This window comes from Palaemon carinicauda, chromosome 1 (genome assembly GCF_036898095.1).
Source record: "Palaemon carinicauda isolate YSFRI2023 chromosome 1, ASM3689809v2, whole genome shotgun sequence".
Lineage (NCBI taxonomy): Eukaryota > Metazoa > Arthropoda > Malacostraca > Decapoda > Palaemonidae > Palaemon > Palaemon carinicauda.
This window is the reverse complement of record NC_090725.1, coordinates 260,012,240-260,022,239: the sequence shown is the minus strand read 5'-3', so window position 1 is coordinate 260,022,239 and position 10,000 is coordinate 260,012,240.

The following is a 10,000-nucleotide window of genomic DNA, read 5'->3' as shown; positions in this document are numbered from 1 at the left end:
CCGCTGGTCCCCAGAAGCCTGTACAGAATAGCGGATAAATATAACCACGTGTATTTCAGCCATGAAATGAAAAATGGAAAGACTTGATTGGAGTTAGTACTTTATGCCTACTATACTCAATTTTTTTAATGAGGCGCATTTGCACCAACTCGCAGCAGCGCCCTTTTAGCTCGGTAAAGTTTCCTGCTATCTGATTGGTTAGAATGATCTTGTCCAACCAATCAGCGATCAGGAAACTTTTCCGAGCTAAAAGATCACCCCTGCGAGTCGGTGCAAATCTGCCTCACTAAAAAGAATTGACTATAGTGACATTGAGGGGCAACGATGAGAATACATATACAAAGAGATCGTATACTTATAAAAGAGAATGGGATCCCACAGCTCTATGTCTTCATAGTTCCAAATAAGTCAGAGTTTAGACAATTGAATAACGCTAGATTAAAAACAGGTCTTAGGTCTAAATATGAACTATTGGAACAGGCAATTAAAAAGGAACACTATGTCTTTGAGAGAGAGAGAGAGAGAGAGAGAGAGAGAGAGAGAGAGAGAGAGAGAGAGAGAGAGAGTAACTGTCTGCCACTCATTTGTACATTTACGATTGTGTCATTGAAAAGGTGTTGATTACTTTATCTGAGAGAGAGAGAGAGAGAGAGAGAGAGAGAGAGAGAGAGAGAGAGAGAGAGAGAAATATTATTCCAGTCATACATACACAAAATTAAAATAAGTCACTCACTCCCAAAATACAAAAATCAATTTCATTTGTATCAAGTTTACTGCATTGAGAGAGAGAGAGAGAGAGAGAGAGAGAGAGAGAGAGAGAGAGAGAGAGAGAGAGAGAGAGAGAGAAATATTATTCCAGTCATATATACACGAAATTAAAATGTCACTCACTCCCAAAATACAAAAATCAATTTCATTTGTATCAAGTTTACTGCATTGAGAGAGAGAGAGAGAGAGAGAGAGAGAGAGAGAGAGAGAGAGACCCACCCCCGTGGGCGTGGGTGGGCTGACCCCTCGTTCATGACTTCATAATTTACGACCTAGAGAAATGGAGAACAGAAAGGTGTTAACTTCTCCCACCTGCTATTTCCAAACGCCATTTTAGACAGGCGTTTAAACTTTTATCCTTCCGTTAGAGCTAATTAAGATCTAATTAACATCCAACTATTGATTGATGAAGGTGAATTCATCTAGATGCATCTAATGAGGACATCGTTCCACCTTGCGATAGCTGTATTGCATATGCGTTGATGATAAATATATTTCCGTTCGAAATATTTATTGGATGCAGAGGTAATGGGAAATTCCTTTTGACTCTTTGAGAGAGAAATTATTTAGCTTTTACAACATTGCACGGTTTTGCAGGACGTATTTTTGGTCGTGCTGTGGTGTACTCGCTTTGCGTACATGTATATGGGCGTACGTGGTACGTATGTACGTGCTTATTTTATTCAGTAGAGTCGTTACCGTGTTGGTATTTTGCCTGATTTTATATAAATGGTAACTCTAGTTACTGGTTTAACATTTCTTTACCTAAGAAAGCATTTTGAAATGTAATACTTCTATGATTTAAGCATTATATATATATATATATATATATATATATATATATATATATATATATATATATATATATATATATATATATATATATATGTATGTATGTATGTATATATTACACACATTATGTGGCCACATAATCTAGCACACACTCGGCCCACACATCACCGCAGAGGTTATCTATACAGCTTTCTGCTAGAAGAGAGCGTATAATCAGAATCCCATTGAATGTTGAGAGTTGGCCTTTGGAGGGTGATGCTTACAGCTTCAGGTATTATGAGCCGGCCGTAGTTACTTGAGTTTTGAACAATGTAGGTTCCATCAAATACGGCTTAGAATAGTTGAAGCTATTCTCTGATGGTCATCAGTCGAAAATCAACGGGATTCTAATTACACACTCCCTTCAGATAAAAGCTATACGGATAATTTATATGGTGGTGTGGGCCTTCATGTGTGTCTGAGTTTGTGTGCAAATATCCATACATATATATATATATATATATATATATATATATATATATATATATATATATATATATATATATTTATTTATTATATATATATATATATATATATATATATATATATATATATATATATATATACATACATATATATATATATATATATATATATATATATATATATATATATATATATATATATATATATATATAGATTATTTCATACATACTATTACCAAAGTGACATACATAAGGGTTTCGCCCTTACCAAGGGGCTCATCAGGTGGGTTTTGCCTACATCCATTATTGCAGGCTTGGTTCCCACGACCCTTCTTCCTTCCCTCCTCTTTTCTATTTTATTTTCATCTTAATTGAAATGTCATCAGTACTTCATGAATGTCTTATGATAATTCATGACTTGTATTTGAGTCAGATTACTTAGAGAAGCAATTTGGAAGCTACTTCAGCATTTTGGGCATTGAACTTACGGGTTTTTCCGCCGTGCCAGAGGTTGTCCTTCCTTCTGAAATAGCTTTCGGCCAACTCCAGCTAGCCTATTAGTGGTGTCATGATTTATATTTGAGTTGGATTACTTAGAGAAGCAATTTGAAAGCTACTTCAGCATTTTGGGCATTGAACTTACGGGTTTTTCCGCCGTGCCAGAGGTTGTCCTTCCTTCTGAAATAGCTTTCGGCCAACTCCAGCTAGCCTATTAGTGGTGTCATGATTTATATTTGAGTTGGATTACTTAGAGAAGCAATTTGAAAGCTACTTCAGCATTTTGGGCATTGAACTTACGGGTTTTTCCGCCGTGCCAGAGGTTGTCCTTCCTTCTGAAATAGCTTTCGGCCAACTCCAGCTAGCCTATTAGTGGTGTCATGATTTATATTTGAGTTGGATTACTTAGAGAAGCAATTTGAAAGCTACTTCAGCATTTTGGGCATTGAACTTACGGGTTTTTCCGCCGTGCCAGAGGTTGTCCTTCCTTCTGAAATAGCTTTCGGCCAACTCCAGCTAGCCTATTAGTGGTGTCATGATTTATATTTGAGTTGGATTACTTAGAGAAGCAATTTGAAAGCTACTTCAGCATTTTGGGCATTGAACTTACGGGTTTTTCCGCCGTGCCAGAGGTTGTCCTTCCTTCTGAAATACCTTTCGGCCAACTCCAGCTATCCTATTAGTGGTGTCATGACTTATATTTGAGTTGGATTACTTAGAGAAGCAATTTGATAGCTACTTCAGCATTTTGGGCATTGAACTTACGGGTTTTTCCGCCGTGCCAGAGGTTGTCCTTCCTTCTGAAATAGCTTTCGGCCAACTCCATCTATCCTATTAGTGGTGTCATGACTTATATTTGAGTTGGATTACTTAGAGAAGCAATTTGATAGCTACTTCAGCATTTTGGGCATTGAACTTACGGGTTTTTCCGCCGTGCCAGAGGTTGTCCTTCCTTCTGAAATAGCTTTCGGCCAACTCCAGCTAGCCTATTAGTGGTGTCATGATTTATATTTGAGTTGGATTACTTAGAGAAGCAATTTGAAAGCTACTTCAGCATTTTGGGCATTGAACTTACGGGTTTTTCCGCCGTGCCAGAGGTTGTCCTTCCTTCTGAAATAGCTTTCGGCCAACTCCAGCTAGCCTATTAGTGGTGTCATGACTTATATTTGAGTTGGATTACTTAGAGAAGCAATTTGAGAGCTACTTCAGCATTTTGGGCATTGAACTTACGGGTTTTTCCGCCGTGCCAGAGGTTGCCCTTCCTTCTGAAATAGCTTTCGGCCAACTCCAGCTAGCCTATTAGTGGTGTCATGACTTATAATTGAGTTGGATTACTTAGAGAAGCAATTTGAAAGCTACTTCAGCATTTTGGGCATTGAACTTACGGGTTTTTCCGCCGTGCCAGAGGTTGTCCTTCCTTCCGAAATAGCTTTTGGCCAACTCCAGCTAGTCTATTAGTGGTGTCATGATTTATATTTGAGTTGGATTACTTAGAGAAGCAATTTGAAAGCTACTTCAGCATTTTGGGCATTGAACTTACGGGTTTTTCCGCCGTGCCAGAGGTTGTCCTTCCTTCTGAAATAGCTTTCGGCCAACTCCAGCTAGCCTATTAGTGGTGTCATGACTTATATTTGAGTTGGATTACTTAGAGAAGCAATTTGAGAGCTACTTCAGCATTTTGGGCATTGAACTTACGGGTTTTTCCGCCGTGCCAGAGGTTGCCCTTCCTTCTGAAATAGCTTTCGGCCAACTCCAGCTAGCCTATTAGTGGTGTCATGACTTATAATTGAGTTGGATTACTTAGAGAAGCAATTTGAGAGCTACTTCAGCATTTTGGGCATTGAACTTACGGGTTTTTCCGCCGTGCCAGAGGTTGCCCTTCCTTCTGAAATAGCTTTCGGCCAACTCCAGCTAGCCTATTAGTGGTGTCATGACTTATATTTGAGTTGGATTACTTAGAGAAGCAATTTGAAAGCTACTTCAGCATTTTGGGCATTGAACTTACGGGTTTTTCCGCCGTGCCAGAGGTTGTCCTTCCTTCCGAAATAGCTTTTGGCCAACTCCAGCTAGTCTATTAGTGGTGTCATGATTTATATTTGAGTTGGATTACTTAGAGAAGCAATTTGAAAGCTACTTCAGCATTTTGGGCATTGAACTTACGGGTTTTTCCGCCGTGCCAGAGGTTGTCCTTCCTTCTGAAATAGCTTTCGGCCAACTCCAGCTAGCCTATTAGTGGTGTCATGACTTATATTTGAGTTGGATTACTTAGAGAAGCAATTTGAGAGCTACTTCAGCATTTTGGGCATTGAACTTACGGGTTTTTCCGCCGTGCCAGAGGTTGCCCTTCCTTCTGAAATAGCTTTCGGCCAACTCCAGCTAGCCTATTAGTGGTGTCATGACTTATAATTGAGTTGGATTACTTAGAGAAGCAATTTGATAGCTACTTCAGCATTTTGGGCATTGAACTTACGGGTTTTTCCGCCGTGCCAGACTTTGTCCTTCCTTCTGAAATAGCTTTCGGCCAACTCCAGCTAGCCTATTAGTGGTGTCATGACTTATATTTGAGTTGGATTACTTAGAGAAGCAATTTGAGAGCTACTTCAGCATTTTGGGCATTGAACTTACGGGTTCTTCCGCCGTGCCAGAGGTTGCCTTTCCTTCTGAAATAGCTTTCGGCCAACTCCAGCTAGCCTATTAGTGGTGTCATGACTTATAATTGAGTTGGATTACTTAGAGAAGCAATTTGAGAGCTACTTCAGCATTTTGGGCATTGAACTTACGGGTTTTTCCGCCGCGCCAGAGGTTGTCCTTCCTTCTGAAATAGCTTTTGGCCAACTCCAGCTAGTCTATTAGTGGTGTCATGATTTATATTTGAGTTGGATTACTTAGAGAAGCAATTTGAAAGCTACTTCAGCATTTTGGGCATTGAACTTACGGGTTTTTCCGCCGTGCCAGAGGTTGTCCTTCCTTCTGAAATAGCTTTCGGCCAACTCCAGCTAGCCTATTAGTGGTGTCATGACTTATAATTGAGTTGGATTACTTAGAGAAGCAATTTGAGAGCTACTTCAGCATTTTGGGCATTGAACTTACGGGTTTTTCCGCCGTGCCAGAGGTTGTCCTTCCTTCTGAAATAGCTTTCGGCCAACTCCAGCTAGCCTATTAGTGGTGTCATGACTTATAATTGAGTTGGATTACTTAGAGAAGCAATTTGAGAGCTACTTCAGCATTTTGGGCATTGAACTTACGGGTTTTCCGCCGCGCCAGAGGTTGTCCTTCCTTCTGAAATAGCTTTCGGCCAACTCCAGCTAGCCTATTAGTGGTGTCATGACTTATAATTGAGTTGGATTACTTAGAGAAGCAATTTGAGAGCTACTTCAGCATTTTGGGCATTGAACTTACGGGTTTTTCCGCCGTGCCAGAGGTTGTCCTTCCTTCTGAAATAGCTTTCGGCCAACTCCAGCTAGCCTATTAGTGGTGTCATGACTTATAATTGAGTTGGATTACTTAGAGAAGCAATTTGATAGCTACTTCAGCATTTTGGGCATTGAACTTACGGGTTTTTCCGCCGCGCCAGAGGTTGTCCTTCCTTCTGAAATAGCTTTCGGCCAACTCCAGCTAGCCTATTAGTGGTGTCATGACTTACATTTGAGTTGGATTACTTAGAGAAGCAATTTGAAAGCTACTTCAGCATTTTGGGCATTGAACTTACGGGTTTTTCCGCCGCGCCAGAGGTTGCCCTTCCTTCTGAAATAGCTTTCGGTCAACTCCAGCTAGCCTATTAGTAGTGTCATGACTTATATTTGAGTTGGATTACTTAGAGAAGCAATTTGAAAGCTACTTCAGCATTTTGGGCATTGAACTTACGGGTTTTTCCGACGCGTCAGAGGTTGCCCTTCCTTCTGAAATAGCTTTCGGCCAACTCCAGCTAGCCTATTAGTGGTGTCATGACTTATATTTGAGTTGGATTACTTAGAGAAGCAATTTGAAAGCTACTTCAGCATTTTGGGCATTGAACTTACGGGTTTATCCGTCGCGCCAGAGGTTGCCCTTCCTTCTGAAATAGCTTTCGGCCAACTCCAGCTAGCCTATTAGTGGTGTCATGACTTATATTTGAGTTGGATTACTTAAAGTAGCAATTTAAAAGCTACTTCAGCATTTTGGGCATTGAACTTACGGGTTTTTCCGCCACGCCAGAGGTTGCCCTTCCCTCTGAAATAGCTTTCGGCCAACTCCAGCTAGCCTATTAGTGGTGTCATGACTTATATTTGAGTTGAATTACTTAGAGAAAAAATTTGAGAGCTACTTCAGCATTTTGGACATTGAACTTTCGGGTTTTTCCGCCGCGCCAGAGGTTGCCCTTCCTTCTGAAATAGCTTTCGGCCAACTCCAGCTAGCCTATTAGTGGTGTCATGACTTATATCTGAGTTGGATTACTTAGAGAAAAAATTTGAGAGCTACTTCAGCATTTTGGGCATTGAACTTACGGGTTTTTCCGCCGTGCCAGAGGTTGCCCTTCCCTCTGAAATAGCTTTTGGCCAACTCCAGCTAGCCTATTAGTGGTGTCATGACTTATATTTGAGTTGGATTACTTGGAGAAGCAATTTGAAAGCTACTTCAGCATTTTGGGCATTGAACTTATGGGTTTTTCCGCCGCGCCAGAGGTTGTCCTTCCTTCTGAAATAGCTTTCGGTCAACTCCAGCTAGCCTCTTAGTAGTGTCATGACTTATATTTGAGTTGGATTACTTAGAGAAGCAATTTGAAAGCTACTTCAGCATTTTGGGCATTGAACTTACGGGTTTTTCAGACGCGCCAGAGGTTGCCCTTCCTTCTGAAATAGCTTTTGGCCAACTCCAGCTAGTCTATTAGTGGTGTCATGATTTATATTTGAGTTGGATTACTTAGAGAAGCAATTTGAAAGCTACTTCAGCATTTTGGGCATTGAACTTACGGGTTTTTCCGCCACGCCAGAGGTTGCCCTTCCTTCTGAAATAGCTTTCGGCCAACTCCAGCTAGCCTATTAGTGGTGTCATGACTTATATTTGAGTTGGATTACTTAGAGAAGCAATTTGAAAGCTACTTCAGCATTTTGGGCATTGAACTTACGGGTTTTTCCGCCGCGCCAGAGGTTGCCCTTCCTTCTGAAATAGCTTTCGGCCAACTCCAGCTAGCCTATTAGTGGTGTCATGACTTATATTTGAGTTGGATTACTTAGAGAAGCAATTTGAAAGCTACTTCAGCATTTTGGGCATTGAACTTACGGGTTTTTCCGCCGTGCCAGAGGTTGTCCTTCCTTCTGAAATAGCTTTCGGCCAACTCCAGCTAGCCTATTAGTGGTGTCATGACTTATATTTGAGTTGGATTACTTAGAGAAGCAATTTGAAAGCTACTTCAGCATTTTGGGCGTTGAACTTACGGGTTTTTCCACCGCGCCAGAGGTTGCTCTTCCTTCTGAAATAGCTTTCGGCCAACTCCAGCTAGCCTATTAGTGGTGTCATGACTTATATTTGAGTTGGATTACTTAGAGAAGCCATTTGAAAGCTACTTCAGCATTTTGGGCATTGAACTTACAGGTTTTTCCGCCGCGCCAGAGGTTGCCCTTCCTTCTGAAGTAGCTTTCGGCCAACTCCCCTCACTCCAGCTAGTCTATTAGTAGTCATTCGTGACTGATGACACTTGAAATTCAGTGGTGAAGCCAAGAGCCATTGTTGTGCCGGGCGATGAAGCCAAGCGGGCCAGGCGGTGAAGCCAGGGGCCGTTGTTGTGCCGGGCGATGAAGCCACGCGGGCCAGGCGGTGAAGCCAGGGGCCGTTGTTGTGCCGGGCGATGAAGCCACGCGGGCCAGGCGGTGAAGCCAGGGGCCGTTGTTGTGCCGGGCGATGAAGCCACGCGGGCCAGGCGGTGAAGCCAGGGGCCGTTGTTGTGCCGGGCGATGAAGCCACGCGGGCCAGGCGGTGAAGCCAGGGGCCGTTGTTGTGCCGGGCGATGAAGCCACGCGGGCCAGGCGGTGAAGCCAGGGGCCGTTGTTGTGCCGGGCGATGAAGCCACGCGGGCCAGGCGGTGAAGCCAAGGGCCGTTGTTGTGCCGGGCGATGAAGCCAAGCGGGCCAGGCGGTGAAGCCAAGCGGGCCAGGCGGTGAAGCCTAGCGGGCCAGGCAGTGAAGCCAAGCGCCATTGTTTTGCTGGACGATGAAGCCAAGCGGGTCAGGCAATGAAGCCAAGCGCCATTGTTGTGCCGGGCGATGAAGCCAAGCGCCATTGTTGTGCCAGGCCAGGCGGTGAAGCCAAGCGCCGTTGTTGTGCCGGGCGATGAAGCCAAGCGGGCCAGGCGGTGAAGCCAAGCGGGCCAGGCGGTGAAGCCAAGTGCCATTGTTGTGCCGGGCGATGAAGCCAAGCAGGCCAGGTAATGAAGCCAAGCGCCATTGTTGTGCCGGGCGATGAAGCCAAGTGGGCCAGGCAATGAAGCCAAGCACCATTGTTGTGCTGGGCAATGAAGCCAAGCAGGCCAGGCGGTGAAGCCAAGCGCCATTGTTGGGCCGGGCATATAAGCCAAGCAGGCTAGGTGGTGAAGCCAAGCACCATTGTTGGGCTAGGGAGTGAAGCCAAGCGGGCCAGGTGGTGAAGCCAAGCGCCATTTTGCCCAGGCGGTGAAGCCAAGTGCCATTTTAGGCCACGCGGTGAAGCCAAGTGCCATTGTAGGCCGGGCGGTGAAGCCAAGCGTCATTTTACCCACTCAAACAAGACACGCTCATTCATCATTATCAGGGTTTCTTCATCTGCATAGCCATTCCTTAAGCCTAAATAAGAACCTTAAACCTAAAAAAAAACCTTAAACCTAAAAAAAAAACCTTAAGCCTAAAAAAAAACCTTAAGCCTAAAAAAAACCTTAAACCTAAGAAAAAAAAAACCTTAAGCCTTAAAACAAACCTTAAACCTAAAAGAAAACCTTAAGCCTAATAAAAAAAACCCTAAAAAAAATGAAGAATTTTGTGAGGGCATCAGCTCACCAATTGTAAGGATCAAAACTTACTCTGCTCATCCCAGTTCTTCAGCCTTCATCAGCAGCCATTTGATATCAGAACACCTTTCCAGATTGACCTGCTCCGAAGAGGCGCAGCTTCCTTCACTAGCTGATTATCTTGGTCCAACCTGTAAGGACAAGACTGCCTACTAGAAGGAGCCTAGCTCGTTCCCTCTGCAGAGCCGGTTTTCTAGATTATTTCCCCAGAACCACCTGAAGGTTGATATCCCAAAGAATAGATCTAGATATCCGACCATTTGTACACTTGACAAACGGCTTGTACTCGTCCATCAAGGTACAGAGCATACTAGAATCAGCGGGGTTTCTTCCCTCAGTAGGCCATTGTCCTCCAGGTTATTCCAAGAGTTGCAATTCAAGCTGGATAGTTCAGCCTTGCATCCTCCAAGCTGGTCAGTCCTTCCAAGTATCCTCCCTCTAGCTGTCTGTCAATCAGTCAGTC